The sequence below is a fragment of the Labrus bergylta genome, chromosome 13 (genome assembly GCF_963930695.1).
Source record: "Labrus bergylta chromosome 13, fLabBer1.1, whole genome shotgun sequence".
Lineage (NCBI taxonomy): Eukaryota > Metazoa > Chordata > Actinopteri > Labriformes > Labridae > Labrus > Labrus bergylta.
In genome coordinates this window covers 22,467,818-22,474,104 of record NC_089207.1, presented here as the reverse complement: position 1 = coordinate 22,474,104, position 6,287 = coordinate 22,467,818, and positions in this window count along the sequence as shown.

Sequence of the window (6,287 nt, the reverse complement as noted above, 5' to 3'; positions counted from 1 at the left end):
AGAGAGGATGGACCCTTCTCATAATTATTTTTTTTAAAACAGGTTAGGAACATATTAGTGTTCGAAAAACATGGTAAAGCGTGTTTTTCATAATATGTGGCTGTACACTTGCAGGGCACACTCACAGTCCAGTTGCTCTGTACTGTGCATCAAAATCAGCATCATCAAAAACATCTCACAACTCACTCCCCGACCCCGTGGCAGAGACCCTTATTCACAACTCCATCACTTCCTGCCTGGACTACTGTAATGGATTTCTGTTCGGGCTACCAAGCCCTGCCCTGAACAGACTCCATGTGCAGAACTCTGCTGCCAGGGTCCTCACATGCACCATGCCCTGGCAGCACATCACCCCCACCCTCATTTGCCTCCTCTGGTTCCTGATCAAGCCCCGCATTCAATATAAACTCCTCCTACTCACCTATAAATCTCTCCATGCTCTAGCCCCACCGTACCTCACAAGCTCCTCCATCCCTACACCCTGTCCCAACAGCTGCGGTCCTCAGCCTCAGGCCTGCTCTCTACTCTGTACACCACTCTCTAACACCACCTGTTCACCAAAGCATTCGGCCTCAGTTAACACCCCCCCCCCCCCCCCCCCCCCCATTGAGCACCCAGTTCTTTTTCTTTCTTCTTCTTTCCTTCCTTTGTTTGTTTTGTGTTATCTTCTTTTCTTTGTTTGTGTTTTATTTCTTTTTTGTTGTCTCCTATTACTGCCCCCCCTCCCTCTTTTTTACTGCTTTAAAGTGTCCTTGGGTCTTTTTTGCTCAGGAACTAGCCGTGTTTGTACTCGTGCATGAACTGTACCGTGCTGAAGCACACCTCTTCCAAGCATGCCAGGCCCAAGGAAGTGTAGCGTGCTTTTGCATGGATCAGAGCACTCACAGTGTGAGTGTGCTACTAATTCAACGAACTGGACTTTAGGGGTGAAGCATGTTCAGGCACGGTACGGACTGCCTAATTCGAATGCACCCTTAGGTGGAGTAAGATACCTGTTTTCAAGTCAGGTAATGTTTATTTTACAGCTGTTGTGAAGGGAAAATTAACTTTAGTGTCATCTTAAAGTTCAGGGAATTGGGAAACTCTACACTTGCATCTTGATCTGCAAAAGTAGGATTGTATATGAAAAGGGAAGAACTCAACTGCAGATATCTTGAATGTTCATTCTGGATATGAAGAATGATGTATTCATCTGAAATTCAAAGAATGCACGTGAATGGCAAAGTAAATTCAATTTGTCCGGCAGAAAAAACATTGTGGAAATCTGAAATTATAATTGTGGATAGTAAGAATGTTATTGTGAATGTTCTTTCATTACAAAGCTTGCTAGAGAGAATACAGTGTGTTGTTCAGTTTCTGAAGTGACACAGACTGACTTGGTTTCAACTGGACAGCTTAAATAATCCCAGTTTTTCAAGAAAAAATTTAGCCTCGCAATGAGTGTACCTGCATTTACTTGATTTAATGAGGAAAGCTGACATATTATTCAAGTTGCTTCACAGACTTGATGATATGATTACAATATGCAACGGTATGCAACTAATAATCAGAATTATTATTTATTGGTTTGTTATAAAATAATGATGTGGTTTTTCCTTTTGAATGTGTTAAAACAATGGCAAAAACAGCCCCTATGCCTTCTGCAGTCATCTTCTACAGTACAGTATATGTACATAAATATACATATATGTACATAAATGCAATGCAACTGGCCTGCTTTGAATGTTTTCCTTTGCATGACAGTTACATTTTGAACCTTTTCTTTTCAGTATTTGTTATATACAAGGTTATATAACTCCCCTTCCAGAGTAGAATGAATTTAAATGAATTTCTAAATTGAATTTCTCAAGTTACTATTTTCCGCACCCACTGGGAGATCGCTATACCGTATTTGTATGTGACAAAGGATCACAGACAAGGTTCTTTCAAGTTCTCTGCAGGTGGAAGTTCTCACTCTGACTCAAGTGGACAGTGGAGGAGACACAGCTCAGACCAGATCACCTCAGATATCACGGACAATAGGCCAGTTGCTGGCAGATAAGATTATAAGAGTCGAGTGACAACAAGTGGAAAGGAAGGACTAAACCTGTTCCCAAGCAAGACCACTCATTTTATGCTAACATCTTTGAAGGACATCATTTGAAACTACATTCTTTTTTTTCAAACACTATACGCTATAAGTTTTTCATTACGTAGATTACCTACTACTGATTCTTTGTAGATATGGGTTGAAATCCGACAAATGTATGATGGTTGCATTTCAATTAACCAAGGATCCATAGAGTTAAATAATGGTAGAGAAGAGCAATATGATCATGTTACTATTCTACTTTCTTTATTCCTTCTCAGTATGAGAGTTACTGTAACATGGCAAAACCTGAGTGTGACCTTTAGGTTGTTCAAGTCATCTTTTCTTTTTATTGATGGATGTTAAAAGAAGCCTATTGGTTTGTCCGTCTATCTGTCAACATTTTTGTATTTGTATAGCACCCTTTTGAAATGTTATCTCTAGACACTTTACAAAAAGAGCAGGTCTATACAGACTTTGTTTTTTTTTCATTTACAGAGACCCAGCATTAATCCACCACTGCTAAACACTTGGCAAGTAAAAAAGTGGACACTTGAGTCATTATTCAAACCTGTAATGACATCAGACAAGCTTGTTTGGGCCTATAATAAGCAGGCCAGTAGATCTACAAAGCTTGCACGACCTGCTGTCACACTGCTCCATGACAAACTAGGCCTAAGCACGGTTACCTCTTGTACATAACTTCATGCCTGGCTTTATGTTATTATGAATTATATATATATATATATATATATGTGTACACATATTTTTCATCAGCATGGAAGAGTTCACCTCTGTGAAGCTGTAGACCGGAGGTGATCTGGTTTCTGTTTGGTCTGCTTTGTTGAGATATATATATATATATATATATACTTTATTAAACCCTGAGGGGAAATTCGGGTTTACGTGCTGTTATGCTTCTCATACACATAGGTCCGATCACATAGATCACACACATGCACAAACAGGACCTGTGGACATGCATTGGTGGAGAGATGTCAGAGTGGGGCTGCTACACACTGCTATGCAGAGAGCGCATCAGAGCGGTTGGGGGTTCGGTGCCTTGCTCAAGGGTACCTCGGCAGTGCTCCGGAAGTATCCTGGCACCTCAACAGCTACGAGATCAACTTCCATATTATGGTCCGCACTGGGACTGGGAACCGGCGACCCTCCTGTTCCCAACCCAAGTCCCTACGGACTGAGCTACTGAAGCATGCTCAGTTTACAAACAGGCGGACTCGATTGTTTTGTAAATGGGACGCACAGTCATGTCCGCTTCTGCACATCGGGAACACAGAGAACATGACAGCTACTTTACTGACTTTAATGACTCAAAATGACTCTCATTTTAATCAGATACAGCCATAAATACATGCATACATAAAAGAGACACACAGTGGAGTCCGTGTCTGCACATCGGAGAACAACACAGAGAACATGACAGCTACTTTGCTGACTTTGTGTCTTTACTTTGAGTCATTTTAGTCAGATACAGCCAGAACACTCCAGATTTCTTCATAATAAAGCATGCTTTTGCTCGTGCATGAACTGTACTGTGCCAAAGCACACCTCTTTGAAGCATGCCATGGCCAAGGAAGTGTATTGTGCTTGAGCACAGTTAGGAGCGGTCACACTGGAATATGGGGAATATGAATGGTGGATAGCATCAACCCTTTTAGCTGAACATCAGACTTCACAGACTTTAAACACTAACCAGGGAGTGATGAAAAATCAAGAGCACCCTAATGGAGCCTTGACTGAAAGATAAAGAGGTTACACATTCCAGGGTCTTATGTAATTTCAAAAAAGGCAAATTCATCAGCGTTGCAGACAGAGAGCAGAAATGCCCCTTATATAACGGGAAAGTATCCAACAAGTTTATTTTTACACAAAAAACAGGGGCTATTCTGTGTTACAGAAAATAGACCAACACATTTTATAAATGCATAAATACTTAAATACAATACAAAGATAAATATAGATATCAGAAGACAGAAAGAAATAGCCAGTGGTCTTTATTTTGACTGCATATACAGGGGGAATCCCCACACATATATAGCAATACATTAAAAAAAAGACAAAGTTCAGGAGAAATAGTATTAAAGAGGCATAAATAAAGCTCCACCTGGTGGCCAAAGACCAAGCGAGCACCTCTAGACACGAGCACTAACCCATACTATTCTTTTTACCAAAATGAGGGTGTTAAAAAGAGCCACCTCTAATCATGTCATTGCTGCAGATACAGTTAAATCAAGGGAAATTACCCCCAGGCAGATTGGACAAAAAATGCTGTGGGTGAGTATAACAATCAGCTCTAACAAGTAAATCCCTCAAATTACTTTACTGTTTCTGGGCAAAGATGTGCCAATGTTTTTCAAAAGCAGAAGAATAAGTATTGGCACACACTAGATTACCGTTATTGGAGGACATTTTAGAAGTTAGTCATGTTTCTATCTATATCATCGTGTCCTTAGATTTAAAAAGTGTGCAGAGTTCAGCTGCCTGTTCCTCAAAAGCACTCTCTGTACTACAGATCCTGTTAATCCTCACCAGTTGACTGAAAGGTAAACTGTTTTAAAGGCCTGGAGGATGATAACTAGAAAAGTAAAAAAAACTGTTAGTGTCAGATTTCCTTCTATAGTATCTGGTTCCAAGCCGTTCTGATTTATTTACAAGTGCATCTAAAAAATAGACTGACTGCATGTTAAACTCTAGAGAAAATTCTAAAGGCATTCTAAAGTTAATATACACCTTAAATTCCTCCAGTTGTTCCTGAGTACCAGAAAAAAAAAATCTAGAAAATCAATAAAGCGAAAACAATATCTCAGAAATGGAGAAAACACCTTGTTATTGTAAACAAGATCCTCCTCGAATTTCCACAAATGAGCGTTAGGAGAACAAGGACTCCTCATACTCACCCCTGACACTGTAAGTAAAATGCACCTTTGAACTTGAAGTAATCTCTGTTAAGAGTCAGTTTTATCATCTCCACCAAAAACTCAGTAGGGGGAGTGAGCTTCTCCCTTTTGTTAAGATAATGAGCCAAGGCCCTCACTGTGGGGAACATAAGTATAGTAGGCTGCTCTTACCCAGATAAAGGAAACTTAAAGGACGTGTGCTGACTTTTCTGTCTCTTTCTTATGTCATTTCAAATAACAGACATTACAAGTAAAGCCAAACACACACACACATGCACACACAACTTTAAACCTTTTTAAACTAAACTGCAAGTGAAAAGGAGCTCTCCAACGATTGCTAAAACAAACAAAAAAATCGTTAAACTAACCATTAAAACCCTGCAGAATTTATTGGCAGGAAAATGTTACATTCTTACTTAGGGATGAAATGTGAAAACCTAAAAACCTTTTGAGTCGTGCACCTAACCTCTAGTCAGTTTCAACAAAAATACTTCAATGTGACAAATTATGATTTCAAAAAGTGAAGGGACTTTTGAACAAAGGTATCATTATGAAAAATTATCTTGTGCCAACTTGCTGACGGGGTGGGGTAAGTTGGAACTGGATAGCTGGTGTTGACTGAACAGCATTGCTCATTCTTGTCTTTATCTCTCTGGCATTCCTCTACCTCATTTCAATAGCCATTCTTCACTAAAAAGCCCCCTTTGCTGCCCTTCACACTTCTAGTGATTTGTATTCTAAGTAGCTCAAAAACCTTTTGTATTCCAGGCTAATAGCACTCAAACATGACAGTGGGGGCTGCAGATTTCCTGCCAAAGACAAAGACCTCTTATTTTTTATGAGGAGCAGGTCTCAAGTTGAAATCCAAAGAGACTCTAAGCTACTTGCAAACCGAGATTGCATATTTGATGAAAGGTAAGAGCACCTATAACCTACAAGACTGTCATGTTGCACAAATCTTGTGTATGGGCAATGATGTTCTATGCAACACTACAGTATGAAGTTGAGATTCCAAAACACCAATCACCAAATATAATGCCGGAATTGTTTTTCATTGCCCTTCGGTATGCTTGAACCAAAGTGGCAGCATTATGATAAATCTAGGCTTTATGTTGAATTTCCACCTACATGCACTGTTGATATCACTTCATCATTTTAAACCCTTAAAACACCTAGAGTTTTCACTTACACATTTTCAGGAATCCATCCATATTTATCATTATCAACAACACTGATTTCTATAATTTCTTATATAAGCAAAACACTTTATAAGTTTCCCTCCATGATCGATCTAGTATCTC